At 46.2% G+C, this 16,603-nt stretch overlaps 1 protein-coding gene across 1 annotated transcript in view; it reads left to right on the top strand.

Moving 5' to 3' along the window:
• The window catches only part of Cacna1c (calcium voltage-gated channel subunit alpha1 C), a 491,450-nt gene that overhangs the window by 216,784 nt on the left and 258,063 nt on the right, over positions 1 to 16,603 (top strand). The gene's annotated exons all lie outside the window — the stretch shown is intronic.

Below are 16,603 nucleotides of genomic sequence, written 5' to 3'. Positions count from 1 at the left end.
TCCCCCCTCTACTTCAGCATATCTACTCATGTTGTCCTTGTTCAGTTCTTGTTTAGGCAGCCATATTGTTGCGTATCATGGGTGAAGCTTCCCTGTCATTTCTTAAGGAACATGTAATAAGTTAGAGCCTATTTATTTAAAAAAAAAGAAAGAGAGAGAGAGAAAGAAAGAAAGAAAGAAAGAAAGAAAGAAAGAAAAAGAAAAGCCGTGTGCTGCCCCTTTGTGAAGGCTAGTTGAAACTGTCAATCTGATATAGCCTAGAATCACATAGGAAGAGAGTATTAATGAGTTACTTAGAATGGTTTGGCCTGTGGGCATGTCTGTGGGGGGTTGTCTGATTGTTAATTGAGGTGTAGACGAATTTCTAAACAGTCTTATTAAATAAGAAACACAGAGCCCAAGAGATCAGGGAAATAGCGAATAGCCACGACTAGCCTTAGCTTACCACCACGCTGTAGCTTTCTCAAAGAGAGCTTCTTTCTGTTTAACCTGCGCTTTTATTGCCTTCCTGTTCTGCCTTTTAATTGGCTCTAAGCCCAGCCACATCACTTCCTCATCACTGCCTGTCTGTACAGACCTCCAGGTCTCTATGGTTGGTACTGGGATTAAAGGCGTGTGTCACCACACTTGACTGTGTCCTTGACCACACAGAGACTCTGTCTGCCATGTGATTGGATTAAGGATGTGTGCTACCTCCGCCTGACTCTGCTTATGGCTCGCTATGTGACCTCTGATCTCCAGGTAAACTTTATTTATTAACATACCAATAAAATCACATTTCGGCACAAATAAAATACCACCACACTGAGGGGGAAAGGCACTCTGAATGGGAGTGGTTTTACTGGCTGGGCCCTGGCCTGTACGGTTAGAGAACAGTAGCCGAGAAATGGCAGTAAGCATGGTCTGTGTGTCCGCTCCCTCTCTGCTCGGATGCCTTAGATTCCTGCCTAGACCTTCCTGCAAGAGTAGAGCGTCACCTGGAGTTGCAAGCTAAATAAACATTTCTCCTGATGTTGCTTTTGGTTAGGACATGTTATCAGAGCAGCAGGGGCGATATGAGGATACTTTTATAAGCCAGGGGACAATCTGTAAGTCACATCTGTCTTGTTGTCTAGGCTTAGTAAATGAGGTTCCACTTCCGTCTCTTGCGACTGGTGGGGTTTTGCTATGTCCCTTCAAAGGACATTGCAATTCCTTATTACTTGTGGGTTAGATCCCTTGCCTACTCTCCTTCCCTCGGGACAGCACTCTGCTGTGCCTCGGTGGCCACCAAGGAAAGAGCACAGTTAAGATAATGCAGAAGGAACAGTGTCTTTCTTCCCTGTGCTCTGCAGAGGTCCCAGGGGAGCTCTGACATGCAAGAACAAGCGGAATCCTGAAGGATTACGGACGCCAACCTCTATTTCATAGAAGGTGAAGCTTAGCTGCCGGGCGGGCATTGTTCCTCTTTGGGCAGGGTCTTACAGCTAGTGGTCTTTCCATGGGCACTTTCATTTACAGTATTTGGTTTTTATTTTCTTTTCCTTTCCTGATCAGTCTTCTCCCCTCTTCACCGCGTCCCGGCAGTCTTCTTTGGTATGCTGTAATGGTCAATAATACTGGAATGTTAATTGCATCAGGTAGGAAATTTGGCACTACATTGGGTTATACTGAAGTTGTCATTGTGGTGGCGACTGCTAGCTTCACCCTTTCTGTTTCTGTGGTGTTTGGGGCCTCACTTGGGCTTTCTTACATTTGCCCTGACCTCCTAAGTCTTGCTAATGTTCCTGAGACTGGGTTAGTCATTATTTTCCAGGCTGATGTGTCAGCGAAGCAGCCTGAACATGTCATTAAAGCCACTAATCCTTTGACACTATAATAGTGTATCATAGCCTATACCATGCTGCCTCCTGTGGGCCAGGCTATAGTGTGGAAATCTGGACCTGGTGATTTTTCCCACTCCTGAGTCTTGGCAGCATGACCAGGTCTCTCCGGCGCACACCCATGTAGAGGTCCCCACTTTCGTGGTGGTACTACCCCTCCTCCATCACTTCAGAGAGGTCTATATACCATTCATTTAGAAGTCAGAGAATCTAAGAATAGGCAGTACCACAGCTGCAGGAATGATACATCAGCATCGGGCAACAATAGACCAGCTTCTGTCCCTAACAGCCCTGCTGAATCCAGCTAGCACAGCTAAGAGATGGAGGCCTGACCACAGTCACCCAACTATTAGATTCTGGATTCTTTGGAAAGCTGGGTGGCTCCACATGAGTATCTATGGCAGGAAAATTCCATGTTTGGCAATCTTCTCTGTGACCTGCCCAGCAGCAATCATAAAGAGCTTCCATTGTCCACCTGTGCCTAACACCACATAGACATTTTTGTTGTTGTTGTTTGTTTTGTTTTTTCGAGACAGGGTTTCTCTGTGTAGCTGTTGGAGCCTATCCTGGAACTCACTCTGTAGACCAAGCTGGCCTTGAACTCACAGAGATCTGCCTGGCTCTGCCTCCCAAGTGCTGGGATTAAAGGCGTGCACCACCACCGCCCGGCCCCACATAGACATGTTTGTTAGCTTTGTTGTATTGTTGCTATGTAGCCCAGAATGGGCTCAAACTGTTGATCTTTCTGCCTCTGGCTCTTGAGTGCTGGGTATACCTGTACTTTATATTACCTACTACATAGAGCTTTCAACCTTGTAGGTGCCAGTGCTGGCTTGACTTTCAGATGGGAAAATACCAGAAGACTTGATTCATCCAGGGTCTGTGGCCTAGGAAAGGTCAAGCTGATCTCTTGCCTGCTCCCCTTCCCCCTGGAAAGCACTTTGCTCTGGCTCATTGGCCACCAAGGAAGGAGCACAGCTGAGACAGTGCCCTGTGCTCTGCAGAGGTGCCAACGTGCAATGGAGCTATGACTTGTAAGGTGCAGCCAGTGCCCACCTCAGCCACACAAGCCTGGCACACAGTACAAGAGGTGCCTTTTCTAGGCCCTATGGAACCATGAGCAAGTCTTTTGTCATAAACTGGCCAGGTTTAGCTGACTCACTGCAGAGTGTAAGGACCAGACTGCAAGTCCTCAAGGCCGCAGATACTGACACTTTCTTAGATTTAATAACTCATCATAGATGGGTTGCATGTTTCCTTTTGACTTCTTGTGTATAGTTAATGTGAAATTGTTGATTGTGGTCTTTCTTGACCTCCACTGCCTCACCTTTCTATACATTATACCCTAAGGATGCTTTTCATAATTGCCATGGTTACTGATATTAGGTGGTCCTTCAGCCTGGTGAATATATACATTTTAATATACCTATCTGGGGCAGAGATTTTTCTCACAGTGATTGTCATTAGTCTGATTTCTGTTGCTGTGAGAAACACCATAACTAGAAGCAGCATGAGGAACAAAGAGTATATTTTTTCTTACAATGTACAGCCCATCATACCACCCAATCCGTTTGACTGGGAAAACCAAGGCAGGAACTCAAGCAGGGAAGGAACCTGGAGTCAGGAACTGAAGCAGAGACCACGGAGGGGTGCTGCTTACTGGCTTTCTCTCCATGACTTTCTCTGCCTGTTTTCTTACATACCCCAGGCCCACCTGACCAGGGGTGGTACCATCCAAAATGGACTGGGACCTCCTACATCTATCACTAATTACAAAAGTACCTTGCCTGTAGCCCAATCTTATGGAGGCATTTTCTCAATTGAGAATCCTTTTTCCCAGATGACCCTAGCTTGTGTCAAGTTGACAAAAATCTAACCAGCCCAGTGAAGGTGTAATTAACAAGATTCCCCCAGCGTCAGTGTTGGCCAGGGCTCAGTGGTGACTCAGGCTGACTACAGCGCAGAGAAAGTGCTGGTGTAGACCACCAGATCAAGAGGAGTGAAGCCCGATGGGGCCTTCTCACCTGGGGGACCTTAGATTAAACCAACTTAGAGTGTTAGAGAAGAATCCAATAAACAAGCTAGAAGGGTGGAGAATCCCACCCAGCAGGGAAGCAGGGCTCCATGCCACTTACACCACCTGCCCCGGCACAGAGCTCCCTGCCAGGGGCTGTTTGATAAATGTCATAGGAATTGCCAAGATTGCTCCCATGGAAGCAGTCACTGAACTCACCGTCCCAGCTTCCCCTTGGACCCTAGCCGTTGCTTGGGCGAGCACTAGCTCTGTCCCTGCAGAAAGCATACTAGAGAACACACTGGAGCAGAAGTCCAGGCCAGACTCCAGGTCTGGGACCTCCTGGTGACTTGGGGCAAGTCTGAGAGCCCCATTTGTGACGAAGGCATTCCTTGTCAGGCTTGTGGCAAAGTCGCTGTGAAATCATGTGTGTAATACTCCCGGGAGACCTGTGCTTGGGGATGGCTGGAGTGGGTAGGGCCTCTCCACCTTTGTAACTCCAGCACACGGCACAGCACAGGGATATACTAAGTTTTCAACAAACAATAGGTGAGCAGTTGCTGGGTGGCTAGCTCAGGGACAGGGGGACAAGTAAATACACAAGGATTGCTGGGTTGCTCCTAAAGATTCTTGTCACTTCCTTCTAAAGGGTTGCCTTGCCCTTTTGTGACAGGCCAGGAGGCTCTGCCCTTTTGTCAGACTAGGGACCCTTCCTGTCACAGGAGTTCTCTGCACCAGTGGGAGCTATGGAGGGCTTGGCTACTCACTTAAGAGGACTCTAACCAGAATACCATGGTCCTGGACTGAAGTCTCTCTGATGGCCAGCTGAGTGTGTTCCCAGCTCACCTTTTTGCCTAGATACCCCCATGTGTGTCCATAGAGAGAGGACAGTACCCCTAAGAGCAGAGTTGCCCAGGCTTGCCTGGCTGCAGATGGATAATCACAGAGAGAGGATATGGCCTTTTCTGAAGGGCCACCTGCTGCTGCCATTGTCACATTCTGTGCTCTGCTGCCATCCTCTGCGGGGGTGGAGCTGCATCTTGGCAGCCCTGGGCTAATAATTAGGGGTGGGGCAACTCCCCAGCTGGTGAGATATTTGGGGAGGGGCCTGGAGGAGAAGGGAGGGCTGGGATCCAGCCAACAAAAGGAGGAATTAAATGGGCTGTCCTAGGAACCCATAGTTAGCATTTCAGCTCCAGCAGCCTCTGTAGGTTCCACAGAAGCAAGGCTTCTGAGGGTTCAGTGCCCTCCCTCTCAGGGGGCCTTCTGCTTCTCAGTTCCATTTTTTTTTTTTTTTGGAGGTCTGGGAGTGCTCATCCAGGCTACTGACATAAGGCACCACACTGGCCAAGCTCAGAAGCCAGACTGGGCTACTGGGTATTGCAGTCCCCATCTCATCAGACTTCAAGTGTATTGCTGTCGTGGCTCACAGACCACTGGTGTGCAGGAGGGCCTTCACAAGGAGAGATCAGTGTTTCATTTGCTCCCCATTGGTATCCTTCAAACTGTCCTTTTGGTGATGGGTGACAGCAGGGAAATTCTGAAAATCACCCCCGTTTCCTGCACTGCAGCCATGGACCCTGTGCACAAAGGCAATGCATCTTTGTCCATGCAACTGGCACTGCTCACTTAAAAGCACTACACGTGGGCCCAGTTTTACTGCTGACTGAAATGAGGCTCACAGACATTTTTGTGGCTGCCCCAAGTCATACCAGTAGCAAGGGCAAAGATGTAAAATCACCTGTGGCTCCCAGAGTTCTTTCTGGTTCTGTGTGCCATCCTCAGAGTAAGATACAGGGTCTCCTGTATACATGGGAGTATCACCTTCTCTTCCATGGGAAGGCAGGGTGAGAAGTAGTCCTGAGGGGTCCAGGAGAGTCGGTGTAGTAGGTGGACTGGTGTGGATTTCCAGTGGTCCCAATGGAGGGCAGACGGGTTTGGGCTAGGTGCATGGCTTTGCAGAGCTGTCATGCATTCCCCAACACACACACACACACACACACACACACACACACACACACACACCTACACACACACACATACACACACACACATACACACATACACACACATACACACACACATACACACACACACATACACACACACACATACACACACATACACACACACACATACACACACATACACACACACACATACACACACACACACACACACACACACACACACACACACCTACCTCAGTAGATCATGGATATTATTGCCCTTCTTTAGGATTCTGTGTCTTCCAGCTTTAATGCTGATGGAAGCTAGACAAGATGCAGCAAGACCCCGGTGAAGGTGGAGCAGCAGGTCTTAGGAGAGAGCTCCCAACATCAAGGCAGTCTCAGGAGCAGAAGCTGGAAAAACAGGCCCTGCTTCCAAGGGGTTCTGTGTGTGTCCCAGACCACAGGCCCTTCTGTTGGGATGGGTGAAATGCCTTGATGGAAAGACAGACTCAGCAGCCTTGTTATGGCCTCTTCAGTCCGCAGTCCTTAAAAAATCTCGCTTTTCCATCATAATATCCCAGGGCTGGGGGATTCCTCTCATAAATCCATCCCCAGGACATCATATCCCTCCAGTGGTCCAGCCTAACACATTTAGGCCGACTAATGAGTTCAAGGGCCTTCCAAGGATGAGTTGATGGGAGCCATCTGCCCTCTGCAGTCTTTAGGGACTTGTTGTCTATGGGGAATTTAAAAGTAATAATAAAAATGACAAAAGTTCGGGTCTTTAAAAAAAAATGTCATTGCATCCTGCAAGTTCCAAATACTGTCAGTGGTAAAATATGCTTCTCCATTGGGAGGACTGCCTCCTACATGGGACATTGACTAAGTGTGTCCCTGGCCCTGGCCACTGTGCAGTTGGCTTGCTTTCTCTTGGGGTTCTTTCCTCCATTTCTCTTCCCTCCCTTCCTTTTCTTTTATCCCCTTTTCTTTTCTGTTCTGCTTTTTTTTTTTTTTTAAGCAGGCCCCACGGATGTTCTGTCTTATCCATCTTCCTGGCCAATTCCGTGTTTACAATAGGAGTTTAATTTTCTTTTTTGTAGCTGCGTTTAGGAAACTACCTAGAGAATGGTAAAATCCACGGGAGGGCAGGAGAACAGTGAGAAAAACACTGTTTTCTTCCTTCTCTTGTTTCCCAATAAATGTCATGGAAATATTTCTCTTCATCTTGTGTTTTAGTGAAGCGCTTTTTTTAAACCAAGGCCTAACTCAGGGCCTTTCTTGGCAGTGTCCCTTTAACAGAGCAGGGAGGACGGCGTGGCAGGGATGCGTGGGGCTGCAGAGGCTCATGTACTGTACAATTTTCTGGGTCCTGACTGATAAATTATTGTGCGTCTTCTGTGCATCTGACATGCAATACAATTTGTCCGTGCAACAGTGATGATAGGTTGTCCCGGACTAATAGTCACGAACCCTTTATTTAGCTCCTTCAGCCTTTTAGAGAAAGCGTAAGTAACCATTTGCATCCCTTTATCGGTTTTCTCTTCCACGTTTTAGCATAAGTAGAAACAGTTTTTAACCTTGAGAATTTTACTCACCCAGGGCTTGGGGCAAAGAAAGGGATGTGTGTTGTTAAAAGTGTAAAGGGAATAGGAAGCCAGAAACAGAGCCAACCAAGATGGCTTTTTTTTTTTCTTGCCTTTCTCATGAGCTATAAGACTTTTCAAGTCTCAGGAGTGGTCTCATCCAGTTCCCATTCCATGGGTGAGAAGACATACCTAGAAGTAGAAGTAACTTGTTCAAGTGCACATGGCACATACAGGGGAGAGGCATGGGGAAGTGGCATTGAGCTAATCCTGCCTGTCACAGAGAGCTGACCACAGTGTCAGAATGTTCTTCTTAGTTTGGGTCCCTGATTCCCACCGCCATCCGTAGAATGTTCAAATCAGTTTCAACATGTATCCACACAGCCCAGGGCTCTACTGTCCCCGGCGCCTCTTCTGTGTCAGAAGTATTATTAGTTGAGCATGCGCTCTTGAGGGGAGATGCTGTCCCTGGGGTAACCACTTTGGTTGGTACGTGTGTGGTGCAAATCTGCTGAGTGCAGAACAGACTTTGCCACTTTGGTGTCATTTTTGGACTTGTTTTTGCTGCTTTGTCGTGTAAAGCAGCCTGTTTCTTTATGGGGAGAATGCTTGTGATTTGGACAACTGGAAAGCAATATCTAGACAACAGTGTTTAGTTGTGTTTTGTTATGAGATAGGGTATAACATATCCCAAGCTGACCTTGCTTGATTCTACTGCCTCCACCTTATAAGTGCTGGGATTATAGGTATGTGCCACCATTCTGGTTGATGTGGTGCTGGGGATCAAACCCTGGGCTTCGTGCATGCTACATCAGCATTCTACCACCTGAACTTACCCCCTGCCTCTAGACGACGGTCTGATATAAATGTAGCCTCTAAAGGATGAAATGATGATGAGAGGATGTTTGAGCATTTCATCTGTGTGTTTGGATGTGTCCCAGTGTGGAGTGTCATTGTTCTCTACCTGGTGATACTTAACGGAGTTTCACCTCTTTTAGAGCAGTCTGCTTTCTCTTATAAACTGGGCTCTTAATAGCTTGGTGAGATGCTAGATGTTTCCTCAAGCCCCTTTCCTCCCTGAAGAATGAAGACACAGCCATCCGAGCCAGCATCCACTGTGTTATCTTATTTTAATAAGATGGATGTAACGTTTGCATCCTTAGCACTTTGATTCTTTACTGGGGACTGAGACACTGCAGGGGGTGGGGGGGCGGGGAGTTCCACACTGAGAACTTCCCCCACAGCTTCATCCTCTAGGCTCCTCAGCCCCAAGCAGAGGCACTGCCCATCCTAGATACAAGAAAAGCCCCGCTTCAGCAGGGCTTATCCCAGTGCATATCCCAAAAGTCTGTTCTGGGCTGAAAGCTGGCACGAAAGAGCTCCGCCAGTGAGCAACATTAGAATTACAGACATAATAATACTAATTAACTTTCCCAGGCCTGTGCTCTCTGCATTTATTATTTGTGGAGAGACAAAGCCTTAAATAACAGGGCCAGCCTCTTTGGGAGCCCCACTTGGGGTAAGGGACTGTCCTCATTACAGCGAGTGAGATGGATGGTGTTCTGAGACCAGGGCACATCCTGAGGAAAATGTGCAGCAGGTGCGGCCTCCTTCTGGGCCAGGCCTGAGGCTTTCTGTTGGCGTCAAGTCAGGCAGGGATGGGGGCCAAGAGAAACAATTTCTGGTGGCCTGGCCTCCTATCAGGTTCAAGTCCTTAGCATTCCTCTTCATGCGCTGCTGTGAACAGAGGTGTTCGGCTTGGCTGCCTAATATGTGAGAAGGTTCCTTACTTCCTCGGTCCCCGCCTTATTATTTATGAATAAAGAAAGGTGGGGAGGGAATGAAGTCAGAAGGTTCTGACCTGGACATGCTTCAAAGGTCCTTGAAACTCTGGAGATTGTATACATGTGGAATATGCTTCTGGCCACTTTCTCGGGGGCTAACTGTCCACTGCTAACTGCTGGTTTGAAAGGGTATTTGAACTCATGGTTAAGGTCACGAATGAGATGGTCCCTGAGGACCCGTCATGATCTGTCAGTTGATGACTTTAGAGCCATCAATCTGAGTCACACCCAACAGTGGGTTTGTGGAGACAGGCGAAGGAGCCTTGGGTTAGAAACACCATATAAATTAGCTGCTTTAAATAATTGACCTATTAGGCTCCATCAGTGTTCCTGACAGGCTTGCTGTAGCTTTTGTACCTCCTCAGCACCAGCTCTGAGAACCTTCCCAGGTTGTCCTCCGTGTGACAGCTACCAATTTGGGGGAGCATTTTTACTGTTGGGCAGCTTGGCTTGTGGCAGTGAACTAAGATGGCCTCCCAAGCTTGCTACCTAGGGGCCCAAGCTATCGCTAGGATACACATCCTACAGCTTGCCCTCACAGAGAAGGATTCGCAGAGCAGTGGACAGCATTTCTCACTGGCAGTTTTACTAATAAATTAGTATAAATGGATTGACCGTTAGGAATGCTGGAGAAGCTCATCATGAGCACTTGGGAGGATGCTGTGAGAAAATCCAAACAATTACCTTTGAAGACTTCCAGGAGAATCAGGGAGACTAATTGCAGAGACTAATTCCCAGGGACTACCCACTGCTTCCAAGTTGGTACTGCCTCCATCCAGTTACAGAGAGTCTCTTTCTGCTCTGAACACACACTCGCTCTGGTTACCGGTTCTTAACCATGGTCCAGGATGTTTCTAGGTGGAATTCTAGAGTGTCCTTGAACTGGGATGGAAAATGGCTAGATCTTTACTTTCCGACTCCTAGGTGATATTCCTCCTGTGTTTTCTTTATGAATGGAGGCAATAAACTGCAGCATTAGCATTTTCTATGATTTTGTCTACTGCTAGAAACCATGATTATTTTTAAATCACATTAAGTTGGATGCAGATATCTCAAAAGTATAGTACTACTTTGAAATGTTGAGAAACCATTCAATTTTGGTGTTAACTGCCTTAAGAAAGAAGCAGATGCATTCTTAGTTTGTAAATGTTTTGATAGCTATAGTTCAATATGGTTTGTTTTTATTGCAGTCCTTTATTCTATTTAAGTTGGTTCTATTTGCTTTTCTTTATTGCATTTTAAACATTATTCTGAGGAGGATCTACAGTGTTCCCATGGTGCTGAAGGGATCCAGTCGCTCACCTGCCCACTTCAGTGCTGCTTGGGTCTGACTCACACAAGGGGTAGGATTTGTGGCTCACATGGGTATCGGGGATGTGAACCAAAAGATGTAAGAGCCACCGCCGCCGTGTGTGCTAAGAATTTAGACAAGTCAAATACCGTAAGAGGAAAGACTCTTAATTTGTCAAATTCTGGAGCTGTTTTGCCCTGGGTACCCCTCTACCAGATCATTAAATAAGAAAATAACCCATGAGTGTGGAAGGGAGCTTGAATTAGCATGGGACCTACTGACTCGAATAGCGCTCCTCAGAAATCTGGGATGGGCTTATTCGTAGGGTTCTCTTTCAGCAGCTCCTTTGAGTTCTGTAGGAAGGGGCAGGGGATCAAAACAGGAAGCCATTAACTCCAGGGCCCCAGTAGGTGAGAGGAGTGGTTTATCTTCGGGCTGGAATCCTGCATCTTAAAGTCTGCAACCCTGCATTTAACCAACTGTCATGGGTGTTGCGTGGGTTAGCTTTCTCATCACTGAATGGGGTGCTCTGCCTTTTAGGCATGCCTGGGTAATCCTAAGTACCAAGCAGATGGCACTGTTGCTGGTGTCCCATGCAGACGGCCTCTGCAGCGGTTGGAAAAGTCGGGAAGAAGGAGCTTTACTGTCAGTGTGATAAATACCCGAGACATCAGCTGAGAAGAAGGGTGTTTCTACTGGCTTCAGAGCATGAGAGCACTTGGCTGTCCCTGCCTTGCTGCTCCCGGTGGGAGCATGTGGCAGAGGAGGCTTGTGCATCTAGTTGTGGCCGGGGGACAAAGAGATGGGAGGGGGATGGAGTCCCAGTTTTTCTTTCAAAGGCATGCTGCTAGTGACCTAATTCAATTATGCCCGGTCCCACCTGTCCAAGGTTCCACTGCCTCTCAACCGCCCCACTAGCTGGGACCACGTCTGCAACACACGTGGACCTCTGGAGAATGTTGAAGATGCAAACAGCGGCAAATAGTGAGAGGAACAGTAGGAGGAAGCTTGGAGTCTTCAGGCGACAGTGAGTCAGAAGCCTGGAGTTTCCCTTCTGTCTGCTACTGCTGCCTTCATCAGATCACCCGCTCCTGGCTGGCAAGATCAGCAGTGCAGAGCAACTCTCGGAGGAGAGGGAGGGCTCTGCCCTTCTGCCTTAGTTTCTAAACCCCAGTGTCTTGGTGTCTGGTTGAGTGAGGGGTCAGCTTTGACTCTGGAGTAAGTCATGCCAGTTATGAATAGAAGGGTCAAATTCCAAACATGGGGGAGGTGGCGCCAAGAACGCAACAGGGTAAAGGGGGGAATTTCACTGCTTCATCAGTGAAGCTAAGGTTAGTGATTATAATCACCCCCAGAAAGGATTCCACTTCAGAGGCAGTCAAAGTGAGAGGCCTCTTCCCATGACTTCTTGGGAAAACGGAGACCCAGACTTTGAAATCAGAAGGAAATAAAGCCAGTCACATGCCCTTTACCCCAGTGGCCTTCACAGAGCAACCAGACAGGACATACCAGTGGAGAATGGGCTAGGAGGAGGAAAAGGAGGAGCCAGTCCTGGGTGTAATTTGGCTTAGCTTTCTGCTTCAGTCACTGAGCAGAGCTGTTTAATGAACAGCTTTTCACCTCCCAGCCACACCTCCTGCCAGAGGGGCTGATGTGCAGGGAAGTCACGGATCCTTCAGAAGTGAGGCTCTCAAGCTGTAGACCTCTCAGCTACCTCTCCTGCACCTTGTCTGCCTGCAAGTCCCATGTTGCACCATGATGGTGATAGACTAAACCTCTGAAACTGTAATCGAGCCACCCCAATTAAATGTTTTTCTTTATAAGAATTTTCTTTATAAGAGATCTCAAGCTCTCACACAGTTGCCGTGTCTCTAGACAAGCAAACTTTTTGCCTCCATTGATCCAGCATCACACAAGTCAGCAGCTCCTCCACCCAGCCCAAGGTCTCTGCAGGTGTCTGTCTAGGCAACCGTGTGACACTGATTCTCTGAGAGTTATCTGTTCAAAGATGTTCTGTATTCTCCATCTTTCCACTCTGTTCCCAGCTTGCTTAGCTGTGCATCTTCCTCCCTTTCTGCCAATGTGTCTGTCTTAGGGAGGGTCTCTGTTGCTGTGAAGAAACGCCAAGACCACGGCAACTCTTACAAAGAAAAGCATTTAATTGGGGTGGCTCGATTACAGTTTCAGAGGTTCAGTCCATTATCATCATGGTGCAACATGGTGACTTGCAGGCAGAAAGGTGCTGGAGAGGTAGCTGAGAGTTCGACATCTTGCAGGCAACAGGAAGTGATCTGAGACACTGGGCGGTATCGTGAGCGTGTATGACACCTCAAAGCCTGCCTTCACAGTGACATACTTCCTCCAGCAAGACCACACCTACTCTGACAAGGCCATACCTCCTAAATAGTGCCACTCCCTTTGGGGGGGCCATTTTCTTTCAAACTACCAGTGTGTTCTTTCTGATCCATATCACCTTGCAATGTTGTGCTGAGTTCTCCAGGTCCTACTGCTCCCGTGTTGCTGTGGATCCTGGAACTGAGTATATGTTCCATGAAGGGACCTAGCAAAAATGGGTACAATAGGATGTCTCCCCCCTGATGCACTACCTTTGTGCAGGTGGTTGTTCTCTGCACTGCACAGCTGTTTTCTCACCCAGGCCCCCTCCTTTTGCATGTGTGCACTCCACCTCATTATCAATATTTATGAGTATTTCAAGTTACCAGGCACAATAGACCAAGCAGAAAGCATCATTCCTGCTTTCAAGTTTACATTCTAAAAGGTGTGTGTAGGGGGTGGTCCAACACATTTAAAATGTTATTTTTGTTTGGTGTTTTCTGTAAAGTACTGGGGAAATATCCGGCAATGTGTGGGCTTTAGGTATAACTCAGCTCCATCTCCATCGTTATTTAAAGACGAAGGGGAAGAACTTTAAAGGCAGACAGAGACAGATCGTTAGGGATGGCTGAAGTTGCCAGGGAGATAACACAATCTCATCCATGGAGAGATGTGCAGCAGGAAGGAGGACGAGGGAAAGTTTGTGGGACGCAAGCAGAGGAAGCAGGTATCGTAAACACTGAGTAGACCCAGGAAGATCACGTGGTCTTTTCCCAAGAGCACAGCCACCAAATAGGAATGGTTGGAGACAAGACAGGTGGCTAAAAGGGAAGACAGTCTTGTGCACCTGAAAAAATAGAAATAATAAAGAAGTTCTTAAAAAAACAAACAAACAAACAAACAAACAAACTAAAAAACCGGCAGGAGTGGTCCAGAAGTACAGAACTTAAGTTAATGTCACAGGAGGTCAGGGAATTCTGTAGACCGAAGTTTTAAGTGGAGCATCATCTTTTGCCACTCTGTTTCCCTTCCACCAGAAAAAGTAATACAAAACTTCACTGCATTTTGGGGGGATGGTGAGAAGGGGGGGTATACGACATGGTTGAGAATGGTAGTTATGTTAGTGTCATCTGTTGTTATGGTACAATTTGCATTTAAACTCGGTAAAAACCCATTAGCTGCCAAGAGGGAATAAGGAATCAATTTCCAAGAATGTACAATTTCCTCTAGTGAAGTCTCAAAACCAAAATGCTAATTTACATGAAAAGCTGTAAAGAAAGTAGTTGAAAAGTGCATTCATAAGAATTTTATTACACTTACATAAATTTAATACATGTGTTCTTAACAATTAGTCTTGGATTATTCATGAAAACTTCATAAAACATTAAACAAAATTAGCCATCATCTCACATTATTGCCTTGATAAATATTTTCCACTTGTAATTTATGAAATAATTTTTCAATGAAATGTGGCATTCTAAGGTAAACATATAATATTTTATAAATAAAACCATACTGCTCCAAGATACTATTTGACAACTAAACAATTCAGCAACTCTTTTCTTTTTTAAAATTTTTACTTATTTTAACATTTTAAAAAATGTATTCTTTGAGAATTTTCATACATGTATACAGTGTATTTTGATCATATTTACCCTCACCTTCCTCTCTGCCTCTCCCATGATCCTCCCATGACTCCCTCTGAACTTCATGTCCTTTTTTCACCCCACTGATGATGGTTGGTGCCGCCTTTATGTGTACTGGTCTAAGTCATCCCCTGGAAGACAGACCCTACCAGGGTCCAGATCCATGAAGAAAACTGACTCCCTCCCCCAGCAGCCATCAGCTGCCAATAGCTCCTCCCCTCCCCCATCCATGCTGGAATTTTGACTGGCTCCATCTTGTGCAAGTCTTATGTGGGAAATATATATAAAGCATGTAGGAAAAATAACAAAAATAAAGAGCAGGTAACTTTACAAACAATGGAATGTGCACTGTTTCTGCCTTGGTCCAGAGTAAATGGGTCACAGCATTTTCTGAAGGATCATTTCTGCCGCAGTGGGCAAAGGTGTATACACTGAGATGGACTATTCACAGAAACACAAGATTCCAACATGTGTCTGTGGGGTACGTGTTTGTACCACAACCCTCTAGATGCTCCAAACGTTGAAGTATCTGCAGCAACTACAGCTATGGCTGGAGCCAATTGGTCCTTTTATTACCTATTAGATCAAACAAAAATATAGACCCTTGTGCATACCAAAAGTATTATGCCAGCTGCATGGAGGCATACTCTTTAATACAAGCACTAGGAGGCCTAGACAGACAGATCTCTGTGAGTTCCAGGCCAATCTAGTCTATATAGTCTACACAGTAAGACTCTATCTCAAGAAAAATAAGTGCCAAATATTTATAACTTGCATAAAAATTCCACACACCCAGACTGGGCAGTTCAAGTTGGAAACATTAGCTCCCTAAATGTTAACTGGCTCCACTCTCCAAATGTTAAGCATGAAAACCTCATGAGATATATAGAAATTTAAATAGAAGTAGTGCAATCTCTCATAAATCATAAAAAATAATTGTCATAAATTGTAAACAAAAACTATTTGTGGGACAGCTCAGATGGCATTTTACTGTGTACATTCTAGAATGAACCAGACAAAAGGTAGGGGGCTGGTTAATGTCTTCTTGTTTCCCTGCCTCCACTTCACCTCTGTGGGTATCCACCGTCGACAGTCAAGTTACCTGTCAGTAACTGTGTTCCTCTTGGTCCCCCACAGTCTTCGAATGACTCTTTACTTGATGTAGCAAGTTCTGTAGGTGGAAGTTCCTCTCCCACCTGCCGGTTCCCAAATATCCCGCAGCCGCTTCCCAAATAATTGACTCGGAGACTTAATATTAATTACAGACTGTTTGGCCTATGGCTCAGGCTTATTACTAACTAGCTCTTACACGTAAATTAACCTGTAATTCTTATCTATGTTTAGCCACATGGTTTTTCTCAGTTAGACATTCTCATCTTGCTTCCTCTGCTTCTGGCTGATGACTCCTGAGTCTGCCCTTCCTCTTCCCAGAGTTCTCCTAGTCTGGTCACTCCACCTATACTTCCTGCTTGGCTCCTGGCCAATCAATGTTTTATTAAACCAATTTGAGTGACAAATCTTTACAGTGTACAAGAGCATTATCCCATAGCAAAATTTAACAATGGCTACATCAAAACCTGCCTTTGCAAGAGAGCAAGCTTTGTCTGTGGAGTTTAGAGTCAGATGAAGAAACACTGAAAGGCCATGCCCAGTCTGATAGGATGCTGTTCCAAAAACTACTTGGTATACTTGTTCCATCTAACCCACATTCACTTTCTCCTCTTCACCAGCAGAAACCCCAGGCAGTAATCTCTCTTTATTTTCTAGTAGAAACACTGGGGACTGAGAACTTTTTCCAGAGAGACAGTACATCATTTCCAAAACCTCCAAGCTCAGTCTCAAGTTATTGCATTCTTGAGCTATCTGTCCCTTTTTCTCAGCACCTTCTATATTTTGCTCAGTACTTAAGATGGCACTCCAAAATGACCTTCAGCCTCCTACAGCATGTTTCTATGTATTAGATACTAAGAGTATAGACTGCTTCACAAGCTTGCATGTCATCCTTACACAGGGCCATGGGTGTGTATCTGGGTCTTGTTCCAATTTTCGTATATGTGCTGCTGAACCAAACCCAGTT

This window comes from Peromyscus eremicus, chromosome 3 (genome assembly GCF_949786415.1).
Source record: "Peromyscus eremicus chromosome 3, PerEre_H2_v1, whole genome shotgun sequence".
NCBI classification, from domain to species: Eukaryota; Metazoa; Chordata; class Mammalia; order Rodentia; family Cricetidae; genus Peromyscus; species Peromyscus eremicus.
Note: the sequence above shows the minus strand (reverse complement) of the source record. Positions and strands in the feature narration are given on the sequence as shown.